We start from the raw sequence: 21,272 nt of genomic DNA on the forward strand, positions 1-21,272 counted from the left end.
CAAAAAAAAAAAAAAAAAAAGGTTTCCATTTCTGCTAACTTGTAACAAAAAAAAATGAAATCTGCCATGGACTCAACATGCCCCTCAATGAATACCTTGAAGTGTCTATTTTTCAAAATGGGGTCATTTATGGGGTGTGTTTACTGTCCTGGCATTTTGGGGGGTGCGGAATTGTAAGCACCCCTGTAAAGCCTAAAAGTAGTCATTGCACTGTGGGCCCCTTAGCGCAGTTTGGCTGCAAAAAAGTGTCACACATATGGTATCGCCATACTCGGGAGAAGTAGTACAATGTGTTTTGGGGTGTATTTTTACACATACCCATGCTGGGTGGGAGAAATATCTCTGTAAATGACAATTTTTTGATTTTTTTTACACACAATTGTCCATTTACAGAGTTATTTCTCCCACTCAGCATGGGTATGTATAAAAATACACCCCAAAACACATTGTACTACTTCTCCTGAGTACGGCGATACCACATGTGTGGCACTTTTTTGCACCCTAACTGCGCTAAGGGGCCCAAAGTCCAATGAGTACCTTTAGGATTTCACAGGTCATTTTGAGAAATTTGGTTTCAAGACTACTCCTCACGGTTTAGGGCCCCTAAAATGCCAGGGCAGTATAGGAACCCCACAAATGACCCCATTTTACAAAGAAGACACCCCAAGGTACTCAAGTAGGAGTATGGTGAGTTCATAGAAGATTTTACTTTTTGTCACAAGTTAGCGGAAAATGATTTTTATTGGGTTTTTTTACCAAGTGTCATTTTCCGCTAACTTGTGACAAAAAATAAAATCTTCTATGAACTCACCATACTCCTAACGGAATACCTTGGGATGTCCTCTTTGTAAAATGGGGTCATTTGTGGGGTTCCTATACTGCTCTGGCATTTTAGGGGCCCTAAACCGTGAGGAGTAGTCTTGAAACCAAATGTTTCAAAATGACCTGTGAAATGCTAAAGGTACTCATTGGACTCTGGGCCCCTTAGCGCAGTTACGGTGCAAAAAAGGGCCACACATGTGGTATCGCCGTACTCGGGAGAAGTAGTACAATGTGTTTTGGGGTGTATTTTTACACATACCCATATTGGGTGGGAGAAATATCTCTGTAAATGACAATTTTTTGATTTCTTTACACACAATTGTCCATTTACAGAGATATTTCTCCCACCCAATATGGGTATGTGTAAAAATACACCCCAAAACACATAATACTACTTCTCCTGAGTACGGCGGTACCACATGTGTGGCACTTTTTTTGCACCCTAACTGCGCTAAGGGGCCCAGAGTCCAATGAGTACCGTTAGCATTTCACAGGTCATTTTGAGAAATTTAGTTTCAAGACTACTCCTCACGGTTAAGGGCCCCTAAAATGCCAGGACAGTATAGGAACCCCACAAATGACCCCATTTTACAAAGAGGACATCCCAAGGTATTCCATTAGGAGTATGGTGAGTTCATAGAAGATTTTATTTTTTGTCACAAGTTAGTGGAAAATGACACTTGGTAAAAAGAACCAATAAAAATCATTTTCCGCTAACTTGTGACAAAAAGCAAAATCTTCTATGAACTCACCATACTCCTAATTGAGTACCTTGGGGTGTCTTCTTTCTAAAATGGGGTCATTTGTGGGGTTCCTATACTGCTCTGGCATTTTAGGGGCCCTAAACCGTGAGGAGTAGTCTTGAAACCAAAGGTTTCAAAATGACCTGTGAAATGCTAAAGGTACTCATTGGACTCTGGGCCCCTTAGCGCAGTTACGGTGCAAAAAAGGGCCACACATGTGGTATCGCCGTACTCGGGAGAAGTAGTACAATGTGTTTTGGGGTGTATTTTTACACATACCCATATTGGGTGGGAGAAATATCTCTGTAAATGACAATTTTTTGATTTCTTTACACACAATTGTCCATTTACAGAGATATTTCTCCCACCCAATATGGGTATGTGTAAAAATACACCCCAAAACACATTGTACTACTTCTACCGAGTACGGCGATACCACATATGTGGCACTTTTTTGCACCGTAACTGCGCTAAGGGGCCCAGAGTCCAATGAGTACCGTTACCATTTCACAGGTCATTTTGAGAAATTTGGTTTCAAGACTACTCCTCACGGTTTAGGGCCCCTAAAATGCCAGAGCAGTATAGGAACCCCACAAATGACCCCATTTTACAAAGAGGACATCCCAAGGTATTCCGTTAGGAGTATGGTGAGTTCATAGAAGATTTTTTTTTGTCACAAGTTAGCGGAAAATGACACTTGGTAAAAAAAAACCAATAAAAATCATTTTCCGCTAACTTGTGACAAAAAGTAAAATCTTCTATGAACTCACCATACTCCTAATTGAGTACCTTGGGGTGTCTTCTTTCTAAAATGGGGTCATTTGTGGGGTTCCTATACTGCTCTGGCATTTTAGGGGCCCTAAACCGTGAGGAGTAGTCTTGAAACCAAATTTCTCAAAATGACCTGTGAAATGCTAACGGTACTCATTGGACTCTGGGCCCCTTAGCGCAGTTAGGGTGCAAAAAAAGTGCCACACATGTGGTATTGCCGTACTCGGGAGAAGTAGTACAATGTGTTTTGGGGTGTATTTTTACACATACCCATATTGGGTGGGAGAAATATCTCTGTAAATGGACAAATGTGTGTAAAAAAAATAAAAAAATTGTCATTTACAGAGTGATTTCTTCTACCCATCATGGGTATGTGTAAAAATACACCCTAAAACACATTGGTCTACTTCTCCCGGGTACGGCGATAGCACGTGTGGCACTTTTTTGCAGCCTAACTGCGCTAAGGGGCCCAACGTGCAATGACTACCTTTGGGCTTTACAAGGGTGCTCACAATTTAGCCCCCCCCCCCCCCCCACATGACAGGACAGTTAACAAACCCCACAAATGACCCCATTTTAAAAATAAGACACCACAAAGTATTCCATGAGGGGCATGGTGAGTTTATAAAAAAAATTATTTTTTGTCACAAGTTAGCAGAAAAGGATACTTTGTGAAAAAAAAACATAAAAAAAACAATTTATGCTAACTTGTGACAAAAAACAAAATCTTCTATGAACTCACCATGCACCTCACGGAATACTTTGGGGTGTCCTCTTTCCAAAATGGGGTCATTTGTGGGATCTGTCCTGGCATTTTAGGGCCTCTGCAATCATTACATGTATGGCCAGTATTTCTGCTATACTCCTTATATTGGGCATACAGGTAGTGCATTCTGGGCTGAAAGGAAAAATGAACGGCAAACATCCCTTCATTCGCATCGATCAATGTGGATGAACAAATATCTGCCAAAAAATGTGAAACAAAAAGAAAAGAAAGAGGGACATAGGAGCTGCCACCCCAAAAATCCAAACCCACCAGCTCGTATGTCCAGGCAAACCTGATTTATTCATCCACATCGATCGATGTGAATGGAGAAATCATTGCTTGAGTTCTTTTTTGATACAAAGTGCTTGCCAAAGCATATGAACCCCAACACCGCTCCTCGGCCCATATGCCTCGGCAAACGTATCTTTTTTACTGTGGAGGAGAAATCTCGTCCTACAGCGCTGCATGCACCGATTTTGTGTATCCTGACAGAAGCGCAATGCTTCTGTCAGGATGCACCATCAGTGCTGCAGCTGATTGGTCGGTCGGTCGGTCGGTCTGGATAGAAAAAAGAGAGAAGAAAAACGAAAAAAACAAAACAAAAAGGAGGGGAAGGCGTCCGCCTGGACATAGGAGCTGCCACCCCAAAAATCCAAACCCACCAGCTCGTATGCCCAGGCAATCCTGATTTATTCATCCACATTGATCGATGTGAATGGAGAAATCATTGCTTGAGTTCTTTTTTGATACAAAGTGCTTGCCAAAGCATATGAATCCCCAACACCACACCTTGGCCCATATGCCTCGGCAAACGTATCTTTTTTACTGTGGAGGAGAAATCTCGTCCTACAGCGCTGCATGCACCGATTTTGTGTAACCTGACAGAAGCGCAATGCTTCTGTCAGGATGCATCATCAGTGCTGCAGCTGATTGGTCGGTCGGTCGGTCTGGATAGAAAAAAGAGAGAAGAAAAACGAAAAAAACAAAACAAAAAGGAGGGGAAGGCGTCCGCCTGGACATAGGAGCTGCCACCCCAAAAATCCAAACCCACCAGCTCGTATGCCCAGGCAATCCTGATTTATTCATCCACATTGATCGATGTGAATGGAGAAATCATTGCTTGAGTTCTTTTTTGATACAAAGTGCATGCCAAAGCATATGAATCCCCAACACCACACCTTGGCCCATATGCCTCGGCAAACGTATCTTTTTTACTGTGGAGGAGAAATCTCGTCCTACAGCTCTGCATGCACCGATTTTGTGTAACCTGACAGAAGCGCAATGCTTCTGTCAGGATGCATCATCAGTGCTGCAGCTGATTGGTCGGTTGGAAAAAAAGAGAGAAGAAGAAAAAAAAAAAAAAAAAAAAAAAAGCAAGCAAGCAGCAAAGCACTTCAATAACATTAACTTTTTAAACTTTATTAAATATGTTCAAACCAAACAATAACATTGGTAACCAAATATTAACTTTTTTTGCTTACCTGTTTTTTTTTGTTTTGTTTTTTTTTTACCTGCGAGCTGAGGATAAACTTCTCCTCCCCCATGGGTCAATGTGCAAAGTGCAAATCGCACAGATATGTGGCGAAGTACATTATGCATTCTGTCCCAAGTGAAAGGAGAGGTTTCTGGCAGGCCAGTGTATTTGGATCTCTCAAAACCTGATGTTTGGGTTCACACTGCATACTGGCCTATCCGGTCGGTCGAGCCCGCCGCACCGTCTCGCCCAAAATAGATCTTCAGGGAATACCACAAGAGTAGCATTCGGCCTAATAAATTAACTGCGTCGCCGTAGACTAACATGACTTCCGGGCCGACCCAAATTGCCGCAGAAGCCACGCAGTAACGTAGGCATGCACTAGCGTTAAGTCAAGCACTTCCGGCGTAGGGGGGGGCCGCAAAGTGTAACTTTTGCTAGGCAATTTGCCCTAACGCATCGCGCCAGTGTGAAATAGCACTGAGAGACCCTTGTGTGCCTACTGCTGTGTCTGTAGTTCCCTAGGTTCTAAAAGTGTGTCTTCTCGTGGTACCTCTCATAACACTCCCCTAGGCATAGGCCAGGCTGGTCAGGACAGCGGGGACAGTAAACGGGGGTGTCACGCCTTATTCCAGCCTTGCTGCAGACACGACATCTTTTTCTGGGGTTGCGTTGAGTTTGGGTACTGGGAATCGGGTAGGCGTAATGCCTTCCATGCAGCCTGCTAGTTGCATTTGGGGGTTGGGCTCTGGCACCTTCTGGATAGAGGAGTGCCGAAACAATGTCTTCCTGGAATTGAAGGAAAGATCCAGTTCTCCCAGCCTTACTGTAGAGAACAAAGCTGTTGTACATCGCCAATTGAATTAAATACACAGACACTTTCTTATACCAGCGTCTGGTTTTCCGGGAAATTAAATAGGGCCCTAACATCTGGTCATTGAAGTCCACCCCTCCCATGTTGGCATTATAGCTGTGGACGGCGAGGGGTTTTTCAATGACCTCTGTTGCCCGTGTAATTTGTACTGTCGTGTCTGTGTGAATGGTAGACAGAAGGTAAACGTCCCTCTTGTCCTTCCATTTCACCGAGAGCAAGTCATCGGTACACAAGGCGGTCCTCTCCCCCCGTTGAAGTCTGGTGTTAACGAGCTGTTGGGGGAAGCCCCGGCGACTAGGCCGCACGGTGCCACAGCATCGGATTCCTTCTAACTTTAAGTGCTGAAAGAGGGCCACACTTGTGTAAAAGTTGTCCACATAAAGATGGTACCCCTTCTGGAACAAGGGTGACACCAAGTCCCACACAATCTTTCCACTGCTCCCCAGGTAGTCAGGACATCCGACCGGCTCCAATTTTGAGTCTTTTCCCTCATAGACCCTAAAACGAGATGTATAGCCTGTGGCTCTATCACAGAGCTTATACAGTTTCACCCCATACCGGGCGCGCTTGCTTGGGATGTACTGTTTGATGCCAAGGCGCCCGGTAAAATGTACGAGGGACTCATCTACACAGATGTTCTGTTCAGGGGTATAAGCATCTGCAAATGTGGATGACAGGTGGTCTATGAGGGGCCGAATTTTGTGGAGCCGGTCATAAGCTGGGTGGTCTCTTTCATGACAGGTGTCGTTGTCATTGAAATGCAGGAAGCGCAGGATGATCTCAAATCGCGCCCTGGACATGGCAGCAGAGAACACGGGCATGTTATGTATTTGGCGTGTAGACCAATAAGAGCGCAATACATTTTTTTTAGTAATACCCATGTTGAGGAGAAGGCCCAAAAAAATTTTAAGTTCGGAAACTTGGAGTGGTTTCCACCGAAAAGGCTGGGCGTGGCAGCTTTTCGGATGGGCGGTTATAAATTGTGTGGCATATAGGTTGGTCTCAGCCACAATTAAGTCAAGGAGATCCTGGGTGAGGAACAGTTCAAAAATGTCTAGGGCCGATCCTAGTTCAACTGTCTCCACCTGGACTCCAGACTGGGCGGTGAAAGGGGGCAGTATGGGTGCGGCGGGATCAGGGGAATGCCAATCAGGGTTTGCCAGCACCTCTGGAAAACCAATGGGAGTATGGGCCCGTCTACTTGGTGGCTGCGGATCGGATCTTAATTCACGTACCACCGAACCAGTTTCTACTTCCAGGATGGTGTCCGTAACTTCATCAGGGTCTTCTGCGGAAGTTCTGGTGTTGATAGGTCCAGGAGATGCTGCGCTGCTGGTGCATGCCTCACCAAGAAAAATCAGATCAGCGCCACTCTGCTGCCCTTGAGACTGATCTTCCGCCACCTGCAGTCCAGTGACATGGGGTGTGGTACGCCTGGCTCTAGCCGGGACCTCAACCTTGTCATCGGAACTATCGGTCTGAGAGCCACTGCTGTCTACAGGATCGTACTCTGAACCCGAAGATTCGTCGAATAAGTCGACCCAATCATCCTCATCCGACTGGTCCATGTACCTGTAGATGTCTTCATTGGAAAACCTCTTTTTTGCCATGGTGGCCTGCTAAATTTAGGAGGTATTCCTCTGAGACTACCCAGGAAAAGAGCACCTACCTAGCGAAAGGGAGTACTTGAGAGGTAGAAAGCTGTGGTCACTGAGTTTAGATAAAAAAAATCAAAACTGATGTTTACAGTGCCACAGCTTGTGTACAGTGTTTTTTGCAGTGATCAGAAAAAAGAAATTTCTGTCACTGCGGTGGGGCGGGCTGAACGCAGTGCAGGCGAACGATCAGGTCTGATCGGGCAAACACTGCGTTTTTTTGTGGATCCTAGAGACCCTAATATAGATCTGACTGTGATCACTAATAATCACTTACAGATACTATATAGTACCAATGCTGATTAGCGACAGTGATGACGCTAATTAGTGACTGTGGTGCAGTGGGCTGAGCACTAACTGACACTAACAACCCTTTTGCTTAGCTAACTGGCCTAACTGTTTGTTACCACTAGTGATACTAAAAAAGTTTTTAGATCACTAGGATAGTGATAGTGATGTTGATGGTGGGGGGGGGGGGTGGTTGGGGATCAGAGAGCAATCACAAATAATCAAAAACAATCACGAGACAATTACAACACAATTACAGCAATCGGCGCAATCAAAGCCAATCACGGACCAATTGAATCCAATAACGTGACAATCAAAAACCAATTACGTGACAATTGAAGCCAATCACACGACAATCGATGCTAATCACAGGGCAAAACAGCCAATCAGTGGGCAATTGGCACAATCAAAACCAATTACGGGCAATTGAAGCCAATCACGCGACAATCGAAGCCCAATTACGTGACAATCGAAGCCAATCACACGACAATCGATGCCAATCACAGTGCAATTGAGACAATTGTAGCCAAACAAAGCACAATCAAGCCTTACAGACAGGAGATAAGATACACAATGGCAGGGGGGAGAATATACGCAATCAATGAACTAGGACGGTGTGGGGAGGATCGGAAGGGGTGGGGGGGGGGGGTGATCAGATACCCCTAAGGGGTAGTTGGGGGTCTAATCTGATGGATAGGAGTGACAGGTGGTGACAGGGGGTGATAGATGGGTTATTGACAGGTGATAAGTGGGTGTTTACAGGGAAAAACAGATGTAAACAATGGACTGCTGATGTGATCAGGGGGGGTGTCTCGGAGGGATCTGAAAGGGTGGGTGGGTGATCAGAAGCCCCTAATGGGCAGTTGGGGGTCTGATCTGATGGGGGGCAGTGGCAGGTGGTGACAAGGGATGATTGACAGGTGACGGATAGGTGATTGACAGCTGATCAGCGGGCAATTACAGGGAAGATAGATAGATGTATACGGGGGGGGGGGAGATCTGAAGGGGTGGGGGGTGATCAGATACCCCTAAGGGGCAGTTGGGGGGTCTGATCTAATGGGGGGCAGTGACAGGTGGTGACAAGGGATGATTGACAGGTGACTGATAGGTGATTGGCAGCTGATCACTGGGGAGATAGACAGATGCAGGGGAGATAGATAGGTTCAGTATACAGAGGTGGGGGGGGGGGGGTCGGGGGGGAGATCTGAAGGGGTGGGGGGTGATCAGATAACCCTAAGGGGTAGTTAGGGGTCTGATCTGATCAATAGGAGTGACAGGTGGTGACAGGGATTGATTGATGGGTGATATGGGGGTTGGTTAGGTCTGATCTGCGTGCTGCAGGGGGGTACAGGGGGGTGTCTGATGGGTGCTGCGGGTGATCGGGGGGTCTGTGGGGCTCCTAATGTGTGTGTGTGCTTTCACTCACTGTGCCTGCTCTCCTCGCTGGTGGTCGATCGCTAAGTGTGACCACCAGCGGGAGGCAGGCAGTATAATACAGTTTGTTACCTAAACAAACTGTATTATACGCGTTCTATTGGTTGTTTTGAATTTTTACAGCCCGCCGGCGCTGCTGATTGGCCGGCGGGCTGAAGTCACATGGGGGCCGAATAGTATGACGTAGCGATCGTGCGGCTACAGCCGCGCGATCGCTCGTTAATTAGGCTGCAGCCGGCGACGCAGTACTGCGTCGCTGGTCCTGCAGCTGCCACTTTGCCGACGCGCGTTATGAGTGCGCGGTCGGCAAGTGGTTAAGACCCGATTCGCAGCCACCAAGTAGACGGGCCCGTACTCCCATTAGTTTTCCAGAGGTGCTGGCAAACCCTGATTGGCATTCCCCTGATCCCGCCGCACCCGCACTGCCCCCTTTCACCGCTCAGTCTGGAGTCCAGGTGGAGACAGTTGAACTAGGATCGGCCCTAGACTTTTTTGAACTGTTCCTCACTCAGGATCTCCTTGACTTAATTGTGGCTGAGACCAACCGATATGCCACACAATTTATAACCGCCCATCCGAAAAGCTGCCACGCCCAGCCTTTTCGGTGGAAACCACTCCAAGTTTCCGAACGTAAATTTTTTTTGGGCCTTCTCCTCAACATGGGTATTACCCAAAAAAATGTATTGCGCTCTTATTGGTCTACACGTCCAATACATAACATGCCCATGTTCTCTGCTGCCATGTCCAGGTCGTGATTTGAGATCATCCTGCGCTTCCTGCATTTCAATGACAACAACACCTGTCATGCAAAAGACCACCCAGCTTATGACCGGCTCCACAAAATTCGGCCCCTCATAGACCACCTGTCATCCACATTTGCAGATGCTTATACCCCTGAACAGAACATCTGTGTAGACGAGTCCCTCGTACATTTTACCGGGCGCATTGGCATCAAACAGTACATCCCAAGCAAGTGCGCCCGGTGTGGGGTGAAACTGTCTAAGCTCTGTGATAGGGCCACAGGCTATACATCTCGTTTTAGGGTCTATGAGGGAAAAGACTCAAAATTGGAGCCAGTCGGATGTCCTGACTACCTGGGGAGCAGTGGAAAGATTGTGTGGGACTTGGTGTCACCCTTGTTCCATATGGGGTACCATCTTTATGTGGACAACTTTTACACAAGTGTGGCCCTCTATCAGCACTTAAAGTTAGAAGGAATCCGATGCTGTGGCACCGTGCGGCCTAATCACCGGGGCTTTCCCCAACGGCTCGTTAACACCAGACTTCAACGGGGGGAGAGGGCCACCTTGTGTACCGATGACTTGCTCTCGGTGAAATGGAAGGACAAGAGGGACATTTACCTTCTGTCTACCATTCACACAGACACGACAGTACAAATTACACGGGCAACAGAGGTCATTGAAAAGCCCCTCGCCGTCCACGACTATAATGCCAACATGGGAGGGGTGGACTTCAATGACCAAATGTTAGGGCCCTATTTAATTTCCCGGAAAACCAGACGCTGGTATAAGAAAGTGTCTGTGTATTTAATTCAATTGGCGATGTACAACAGCTTTGTTCTCTACAGTAAGGCTGGGAGAACTGGATCTTTCCTTCAATTCCAGGAAGAGATTGTTTTGGCACTCCTGTATCCAGAAGGTGCCAGAGCCCAACCCTCAAATGCAACTAGGCGGCTGCATGGAAGGCATTACGCCTACCCGATTCCCAGTACCCCAACTCAACGCAACCCCAGAAAAAGATGTTGTGTCTGCAGCAAGGCTGGAATAAGGCGTGACACCCCGGTTTACTGTCCCTCCTGTCCTGACCAGCCTGGCCTATGTCTAGGGGAGTGTTATGAGAGGTATCACCAGAAGGCACACTTTTAGAACCTAGGGAACTACAGAGACAGCAGTAGGCACACAAGGGTCTCTCAGTGCTATTTCACACTGGCGCGATGCGTTAGGGCAAATTGCCCAGCAAAAGTCACACTTTGCGGTCCCCCCCCCCCTACGCCGGAAGTGCTTGACTTAACGCTAGTGCATGAGTACGTTACTGCGTGGCTTCTGCGGCAATTTGGGTCAGCCCGGAAGTCATGTTAGTCTACGGCGACGCAGTTAATTACTAGGCCGAATTCTACTCTTGTGGTATTCCCTAAAGGTCTGTTTTGGGCGAGACGGTGCGGCGGGCATGACCGACCGGATAGGCCAGTATGCAGTGTGAACCCAAACATCAGGTTTTGAGAGATCCAAATACACTGGCCTGCCAGAAACCTCTCCTTTCACTTGGGACAGAATGTATAATGTACTTCGCCACATATCTGTGCGATTTGCACTTTGCACATTGACCCATGGGGGAGTAGAAGTTTATCCTCAGATCTCAAGTAAACCCCCCCCCCCCAAAAAAAAAAACGGGTAAGCAAAAAAGTTAATATTTGTTTACCAATGTTATTGTTTGGTTTGAACATATTTAATAAAGTTTAAAAAGTTAATGTTATTGAAGTGCTTTGCTGCTTGCTTGCTTTTTTTTTTTTCTTCTTCTCTCTTTTTTCAAACCGACAAATCAGCTGCAGCACTGATGATGCATCCTGACAGAAGCATTGCGCTTCTGTCAGGTTACACAAAATCAGTGCATGCAGCACTGTAGGACAAGATTTCTCCTCCACAGTAAAAAAGATATGTTTGCCGAGGCATATGGGCCGAGGAGTGGTGTTGGGGTTCATATGCTTTGGCAAGCACTTTGTATCAAAAAAGAACTCAAGCAATGATTTCTCCATTCACATGGATCGATGTGGATGAATAAATCAGGTTTGCCTGGGCATACAAGCTGGTGGGTTTGGATTTTTGGGGTGGCAGCACCCCTGTAAAGCCCAAAGGTAGTCATTGCACATTGGGCCCCTTAGTACACTTAGGGTGCAAAAAAGTGCCACACATGTGGTATCGCCGTACTCGGGAGAAGTAGCACAATGTGTTTTAGGGTGTATTTTTACACATACCCATATTGGGTGGGAGAAATCTCTCTGTAAATGACAATTTTTTTTATTTCTTTACACACAATTGTCCATTTACAGATCTATTTCTCCCACCTAGCATGGGTATGTGTAAAAATACACCCCAAAACACATTATACTACTTCTCCTGAGTACGGCGATACCACGTGTGTGGCACTTTTTTGCACCCTAACTGCGCTAAGGGGCCCAGAGTCCAATGAGTACCTTTAGCATTTCACAGGTCATTTTGAAACATTTGGTTTCAAGACTACTCCTCACGGTTTAGGGCCCCTAAAATGTCAGGGCAGTATAGGAACCCCACAAATGACCCCATTTTACAAAGAGGACATCCCAAGGTATTCCGTTAGGAGTATGGTGAGTTCATAGAAGATTTTATTTTTTGTCACAAGTTAGCGGAAAATGACACTTGGTAAAAAAAAAAAACAATAAAAATCATTTTCCGCTAACTTGTGACAAAAAGTAAAATCTTCTATGAACTTACCATACTCCTAATGGAGTACCTTGGGGTGACTTCTTTTTAAAATGGGGTCATTTGTGGGGTTCCTATACTGCTCTGGCATTTTAGGGGCCCTAAACCGTGAGGAGTAGTCTTGAAACCAAATGTTTCAAAATGACCTGTGAAATGCTAAAGGTACTCATTGGACTCTGGGCCCCTTAGCGCAGTTAGGGTGCAAAAAAGTGCCACACATGTGGTATCGCCGTACTCAGGAGAAGTAGTATAATGTGTTTTGGGGTGTTCTTTTACACATACCCATGCTAGGTGGGAGAAATAGATCTGTAAATGGACAATTGTGTGTAAAGAAATAAAAAAAATTGTCATTTACAGAGAGATTTCTCCCACCCAATATGGGTATGTGTAAAAATACACCACAAAACACATTGTACTACTTCTCCTAAGTACGGCGATACCACATGTGTGGCACTGTTTTGCACCCTAAGTGTGCTAAGGGGCCCAAAGTCCAATGAGTACCTTTAGGAATTCACAGGTCATTTTGAGACATTTGGATTGTAGACTACTCCTCGCGGTTTAGGGCCCCTAAAATGCCAGGGCAGTATAGGAACCCCACAAATGACCCCATTTTACAAAGAGGACATCCCAAGGTATTCCGTTAGGAGTATGGTGAGTTCATAGAAGATTTTATTTTTTGTCACAAGTTAGCGGAAAATGACACTTGGTAAAAAAGTAAAATCTTCTATGAACTTACCATACTCCTAATGGAGTACCTTGGGGTGTCTTCTTTCTAAAATGGGGTCATTTGTGGGGTTCCTATACTGCCCTGGCATTTTAGGGGCCCTAAACCGTGAGGAGTAGTCTTGAAACCAAATGTCGCAAAATGACCTGTGAAATGCTAAAGGTACTCATTGGACTCTAGGCGCAGTTAGGGTGCAAAAAAGTGCCACACATGTGGTATCGCCGTACTCAGGAGAAGTAGTACAATGTGTTTTGGGGTGTATTTTTATACATACCCATGCTGGGTGGAAGAAATCTCTCTGTAAATAGACAATTGTGTGTAAAAAAAATAAAAAAAATTGTCATTTACAGAGATAATTCTCCCACCCAGCATGGGTATGTGTAAAAATACACCACAAAACACATTGTGCTACTTCTCCCGAGTATGGCGATACCATATGTGTGACACTTTTCTGCAGCCAAACTGTGCTAAGGGGCCCACAGTGCAATGACTACCTTTAGGCTTTACAGGGATGCTTACAATTCAGCACCCCCCAAAATGCCAGGACAGTAAACATACCCCACAAATGACCCCATTTTGAAAAATAGACACTTCAAGGTATTCATTGAGGGGCATGTTGAGTCCATTGCAGATTTCATTTTTTTTTGTTACAAGTTAGCAGAAATGGAAACCTTTTTTTTTTTTTTTTGTCACGAAGTGTCATTTTCCACTAACTTGTGACAAAAAATAATATCTTCTATGAACTCACCATGCCTCTCAGTGAATACTTTGGGATGTCTTCTTTCCAAAATGGGGTAATTTGGGGGGTATTTATACTATCCTGGAATTTTAGCACCTCATGAAACATGACAGGTAGTCAGAAAAATCAGAGATGCTTCCAAATGGGAAAATTCCCTTTTTGCACCATAGTTTGTAAACGCTACTACTTTTACCCAATCCAATAAATATACACGGAATGGGTTTTTTTTAATCAAAAACATGTTTGTCCACATTTTTCGCGCTGCATGTATACAGAAATTTTACTTTATTTGAAAAATGTCAGCACAGAAAGTAAAAAAAAAATCATTTTTTTTGACAAAATTCATGTCTTTTTTGATGAATATAATAAAAAGTAAAACTCGCAGCAGAAATCAAATAGCACCAAAAGAAAGCTTTATTCGTGACAAGAAAAGGAGGTGAAATTCATTTAGGTGGTAAGTTGTATGACCGAGCAATAAACCGTGAAAGCTGCAGTGGTCTGAATGGAAAAAACAGCGCTGATCCTTAAGGGGGGGTAAAGGCTGAGTCCTCAAGTGGTTAAGGGGGGTTAACAAGCCCTTTTCATATTCCAATATGTAATGGTGTTAAGATGTGCAACTTACAGGTAGTGAATAGCTCTCCTGCACTGGCCGGGTAGTTGCTCGGTACCGATGCTAGAGAGCCCCCCCACCCACACACACACACAGTCAGATTTGAGCGCAGCCAAAGACGCAGCCTTGCTCAGATTTGACATGTAGCGGTCCTCTGTCACCGGGTAACACCACCACGTGTCAGCTTTTACTGCAATTTTACTGCATTTAAATTGCAATTGCTCGGCAAGTGCGCAGTTCAGCCTCCTGACTGACAGAGGACTTTTACTTCATTGATTGCCTTTTTAACGTCACTAGGTTTGTCCACTAGATAGTACTTTTATAATATGCCTTAACCTTTAGTAGCAAAGATAAAAGGTCCACTTAAATTGTAAAATTTAAATGATAAAATGTAAAGGCCCCCTATGTTTATGTTAAACATAGTCTGAAGATTTATGAAGATGTACCTATTTTTCCTTATTTCTGTGTGTCCCTCTATAAACATTCCAACTTCAACCAGCATCATAAGCTAGGTAGTCCACAAATACATGCACAGATTTTTGTTCATGTGCACAGATAAAGACTTTTTCTTAACCTGGCAATCATGAAATATTACCACTAACTAACTGATTGTTTTGAATAAAACTTAAATTTGAAATGTGAACAATTTTACATTTTGCCTTTGAGTGGAGGAGATCTATAAACGTATACAATACAGCATTGTGAAATAAAAGAGTATTTAATTAAAGATACACTTTCCTGAATATTGTAAGGATAACTGTAGTGAGAAGAATATGGAGGCTGCCATACGTATTTCCCTTTTAACAATACCAGTTGCCTGGCAGCCCTTCTGATCTATTTGGCTGCAGCAGTGTTTGAATAACACCAGAAACAAGCATGTAGGTAATCTTGTCAGAACTGACAATAATGTCAGAAACACATGGCATGCTTGTTCAGGAGTTCGGGGTCTATGACTAAAAGAATTTGAGGCAGAGGATCCGCAGTATAGCCAGGCAACTGGTATTGCTTAAAAGGAAATAAATATGGCAGCCTCCATATACCTCTCACTTCAGTTGTCCTTTATTGACTACAATTACTTGATCAATTATTTAGTCACTGTTTTCCCACTGTAAAATCTTACCTCGCCCTGATTTACATTCTTAAATATATCATAGGTCACAACATCTCTACTGCTGGTAAGAAGCATCATTGCAGAATGTTTGTTTGTTGTGTATTCCAAGTGATCAAAAATAATTTCTGGTCTCCCAGAGGCTACTGGGAGGAAAAGGCATTGTGACATCATAGCCTGGGATAAACATCACTTGAAGGGTGGAGTTAATCACTAATATGCACATATAGATAGATAGATAGATAGATAGATAGATAGATAGATAGATAGAGACAGAGAGTTCCTGATATGAAACTAGGATAGTTAACGTAAAATTGGGTATTCATAACCTCTTGACGACTGCTCCACGCCAATTGGCGTGAAAGCGGCAGCAGCCCCAGGAACGCCTAACGCCAACGTGCGGCCCTGTGGGCGTGTTTTGCAGGAGATCGCACACGCCTACGCTTGAATGATGGAGCTCACCGACTATTTACTATATACAGTGCTGCGCTGTACTGGGACATGGCTGTCCCTCTGGGCGGCAAGACAGGGATCCGCTGTCATAGGCTGAAGTCTATGACAGCCGATCGTACTGATTGACTGGTGGGGAGAGTGGGGGAGGGTAAAAAAAATAGCAAAATGTATTCAAAAAATAAAGACATAAATATTTATATAAAAATAAATAAACAATGAGAGTGCAATCAAAGCCCACCAACAGAGAGCTCTGTTGGTGGGCAAAAAAGGGGAGGTGGAAGGGGGCAAATCACTTGTGTGCTGAGTTGTACGGCCCTGCAGCAAGGCCTTAAACCTGCAATGGCCTATTTAGTAAAAAATGGCCTGGTCACTAGGGGGGTTTAAGTCCGTAGTCCTTAAAGAAAACCTGTAACGAGAAAATGTTCCCCTGAGGGGTACTGACCTCAGGTGGGAGAAGCCCCCGGATCCTATCGAGGCTTCCCCCGTCCTCCTGTGTCCCACGGCGGTCTCGCTGTGCCCCTCCGAACAGCGGGGATGTAAATATTTAGCTTCACGGCTCCAGCACAGGCGCAGTATCGTCTCTCCGCCTCGGAGATAGGCGAGAATAGCCGATCGCTGTCAGGCAGCTCTACTGCGCAGGCTTGCGTAGTAGAGCGGACCCAACAGAGATGAAATATTTCTGACTATTTCCGTGCTGCGCCAGGGAAGATAAATAAATCTAGCTTGTCAGGCTTGTCCAGCCAAGATTGCAGGAGACTTTGAGGGATCCAGCGCTAGATTACCTGCAGCTACAGGGGAGGGGGAAGCCTCATTGGGACCCTAAGGCTTCCCCCACCCGAGACAAGTACCCCCCAGGGGACATTTTTTTCAGTACAGGGTCTCTTTAAATGGTTAATCTATACACAGGAGTGAAAAAAAAAACATGTGCACGTGATTGAACGTATGAAGTAAACACTGTCATGATATAGCAGCTAGTTATGATGTTGGGATAATGCAGAAGCCATATTTTCATATTTTCTGTCTGCTGTGTATTATGTCAGATGTGTATGTATGTTAAGAGGCCAGTCTGGCAGCTGGCTTCAGGGTATAATTGGTCACCTGGCTGATGAAAGCTGCTAATGTGAGTTTCTGTATGTCAATGTAAATTACATTTCCATTCAGTGTCCAGCAAGGAAGCTACCATTGTCTGCATTGAATAGACCAGTTACATTGAATAGACAAAGGAACCTGGATATTTAATTAGGAAATGTCTACCTAGCCTCTAACAAGGAAACACTTAATTAGACAATTATATATGTGTGAATAAACCAAGCGCAAAGATGGACCGAGACACAGTGAATGACCACTGCTCAGCTGCGTGTTATAAGGGGGACTCCCTCAACCCTTCCAAATCGAAAAACACAAGTTAAATACAAATAACACGCGCTAGGAGATCCCCAAAAGACATTTATTGATAATAATCTAAAACCACACCATACAAATCGCAAATCTTCAATAGTGACACCTTATAGACCAGACATTCTTGCACACCTCATGCACCAAGAAGGGCCCTTCTTTGAAACAAAAATGTAAAAATATGTAAAAATATAAAATTGTAAAATCGTGTCAGGTAATACAGGATTCCAAAAAGGAGAGATTGAATTATTTATCTCTCTATAAAACATATATGTCCTTTAGATCTTTCTAATAGCACTAATACACGTTTCCTTGTCAGGAATAAATTTTCATCCGGCTAGTTGTACTCGCAATTTGTAATCCAGTGTGCAAGCAATGATGCACAAGCGATTCCTTATTAGAAAAGTTAATACATGCGCCACGTGTACTGAAATGCTTATGCCAGAGCAGGCTGTATAAAACTCACGTGTCCCCCATGTATGTCCTCACAAGTCAGAAGTTTAGGTGGTCCTTCTCCGTTTTCCTCATACAGTATGACAGCGGTGGCGGCAGTTCCAAGTTCCGGCTTCTTGCCTCGCATCAGTAGGCTCATGCAGAGCACATCACTTCCGCCAATAGATGCAGCGGGCTGCTCTCAGTACTTCCGCCAGATCGGGCTTCACTGGGCTCTGTACACAAGCGGTGACGTCACCTCCAGGTCTCTGAACTTTAACACACAGGCAGCAGCTGCGCGCAAGCTGTCAGCCTAGTTCAGACCTAGTGCCCACAAAAAATCAACAGTAGATTATGTCGCCCACAAACAGCAACAGTACAGAAGAATTTTATTTTGAAAGCAATAAGATTTATACTGGAACATAACTATTTCCAATATGATGAGAGGTGGTATTTGCAGGTCGGTGGGACGGCGATGGGGACCAGGTTCGCACCGGCCTACGCAAATTTATTTATGTCCTATTGGGAGGAAATTCATGTTTATGGGGTGCGAGGTCCTGGTGCGGACTTGGTCCTGTGGCGCCGTTTCATCGACGATGTGTTGATGGTGTGGAGGGGAGACTCTCTGTCATTGGAGAAATATTTGAAAGATATAAATACGAATGATTGGAATATCAGGTTCACTGTGGATATTAGCAAATATAGGGTGAACTTTTTGGATCTGGAACTGTTTGTGGCAAATGACTCTTTAAACACCAAAACTTTTCAAAAAAATGTTGATGTTAATAGTTACATTTTATATACTAGTTGTCATTTGCCACGATGGTTAAATAATATCCCCAAGGGGCAGTTCACGAGACTCAGACGCAATTGCACAAGTATAGAGGATTATGATAAAGAGTCTGAGAAACTCGTGGACTGCTTCCTTGATAAGGGATATCCCAACGAATGGGTATACCGATCACAAGAAGAAATTAGACAGAAAGAGCGTAACCAACTATTGGGTCCTAGGAATGTACAGGATTGGAATAGGATGGAGGGAAATGAGTTTAATGTGGTACTACAATATACAGCCCAATCAAAAAAGGTTGTAAATATACTCCAGAAACATTGGGATGTCCTAAAAGAGGATAAGTTATTGGGTGAGAGGTTGCCAGACAAACCCAAGGTGATCTTTAAAAAGGCACCTAATTTGGGGCTATCCATAGCCACAGCGGCGAATGAGGGGTTTCCTCCAAAGGGAAGTGGAGTAAGAGATAGGGGGGGTTTTGTGAGATGTGGAACTTGTTTGAACTGCAGAAGAACCAGTATTCCAGGTAGGATAGTGGAAATTGAGGCAACGAATATGGTGAAATATAAGATCAGAGACTTTATTACTTGTACCACAGCTGGGGTGATCTATTGTGTTCAGTGTCCCTGCCACAAGAGGTATATTGGGAGAACCAAGAGATCACTTCAAAGACGGGTGGGGGAACACTTTAATAATATTGAAAAAAAGAACGAGGGACATCCGTTATCCAAACATTATAAGGAGCAGCATAATGGGAGTCTAAGGGGAACTATATTTTTTGGAGTAGAAGTTGTGGAACCTGACCAGAGAGGGGGTAATTGTATTCATAAAATGTCCAGGAACGAATCCAAGTGGATTTTTCAATTAGACACCTTGATCCCAAAGGGATTAAATAGCGAAATGGAGCTTTTTGCATTTTTTTGAGAATGTATTAGTGAGTATATGGTAATGTTGCTTTGTGCAGAAAGTGAGGGATCATTCGTAATTTGGACCAAGAATTGTCGATATGTGGGAGATGCTAATTGATTGTGTATGTATTGGTATTGTGTGTAAGAGGATGTTTGTTTTTTAATTCAGGCACAGGATGTTAATGTAACATTATTAATGGATTTTATATTATAAGATACTCTGAGAATATTTGGGGACTCCATGTGTGCCTAACGTTTTTTAAATAAATGAAATTGACAGGTATGAACTTTGCCCTCAGTGACATATAGAAGGGCGGATCTATACAGGGGATACATATAAATAAAGATGGCGGATGGCTTCATTAGCTAAAGAAACCCTCCTGAGGAAGGCCACCGTTTTAGTGGCTGAAACGCGTAGAGGTGGAGAGCTACTGTTGCTCTTTGTGGGCGACATAATCTACTGTTGATTTTTTGTGGGCACTAGGTCTGAACTAGGCTGACAGCTTGCGCGCAGCTGCTGCCTGTGTGTTAAAGTTCAGAGACCTGGAGGTGACGTCACCGCTTGTGTACAGAGCCCAGTGAAGCCCGATCTGGCGGAAGTACTGAGAGCAGCCCGCTGCATCTATTGGCGGAAGTGATGTGCTCTGCATGAGCCTACTGATGCGAGGCAAGAAGCCGGAACTTGGAACTGCCGCCACCGCTGTCATACTGTATGAGGAAAACGGAGAAGGACCACCTAAACTTCTGACTTGTGAGGACATACATGGGGGACACGTGAGTTTTATACAGCCTGCTCTGGCATAAGCATTTCAGTACACGTGGCGCATGTATTAACTTTTCTAATAAGGAATCGCTTGTGCATCATTGCTTGCACACTGGATTACAAATTGCGAGTACAACTAGCCGGATGAAAATTTATTCCTGACAAGGAAACGTGTATTAGTGCTATTAGAAAGATCTAAAGGACATATATGTTTTATAGAGAGATAAATAATTCAATCTCTCCTTTTTGGAATCCTGTATTACCTGACACGATTTTACAATTTTATATTTTTACATATTTTTACATTTTTGTTTCAAAGAAGGGCCCTTCTTGGTGCATGAGGTGTGCAAGAATGTCTGGTCTATAAGGTGTCACTATTGAAGATTTGCGATTTGTATGGTGTGGTTTTAGATTATTATCAATAAATGTCTTTTGGGGATCTCCTAGCGCGTGTTATTTGTATTTAATTAGACAATTACCCAACCACTTTGAAGCCTATACAGGTGATCGGCTACCTGTTGGTCTGAATATTGGGCTGGAAGTGTTTGAATTGCTTTGAAGTCTGTACGTGTAAACCGGATACTTGTTGTTCTCAAAATACAATTGGACTAATTGAGTCTGCAAAGTTCAAAGTGGGACAGGAAAGCCTTGGAATTTGCATGTCACAGCTAGTCCAGATGTGACAGGGGGCTCGGCAGATGGTGATGTCACACTTTGGGGAAACTTGCATTAGTTGTGGGGCTGAACATCAATTGCCCCGGGCAACAAATTGCCTATAAGAGCCAGCATAAGACCTTCACAAATCATCTTCTCTTGGAGGTAGCGCATAGCTAGAGATGATCCTGATCGAATCAAAAATTTGTGTCTTCCCACGACCAAGTTAGACCTTGTACTGTTAACGTTTATTCCCGTTGTTATTTTTATGCAAACGATCTTGTGTGTCTATGTAATTTTTACTTTACTTTTGTAAATCCTTTTGTATATATTCTTGTCTGCACTGTTCCACTTTTTGGAATATTAAATATTTATTTAATAAGCCTGACTTCT

The 21,272-nt window shown here is 44.2% G+C and overlaps 1 protein-coding gene across 2 annotated transcripts in view; it reads left to right on the plus strand.

Annotated features, from left to right (window-relative positions):
• SEMA3E (semaphorin 3E) overlaps positions 1-21,272 on the plus strand; it is a 246,534-nt gene that overhangs the window by 171,554 nt on the left and 53,708 nt on the right. The gene's annotated exons all lie outside the window — the stretch shown is intronic.

Source organism: Hyperolius riggenbachi, chromosome 3 (assembly GCF_040937935.1).
Source record: "Hyperolius riggenbachi isolate aHypRig1 chromosome 3, aHypRig1.pri, whole genome shotgun sequence".
In the NCBI taxonomy this organism is placed as follows: Eukaryota; Metazoa; Chordata; class Amphibia; order Anura; family Hyperoliidae; genus Hyperolius; species Hyperolius riggenbachi.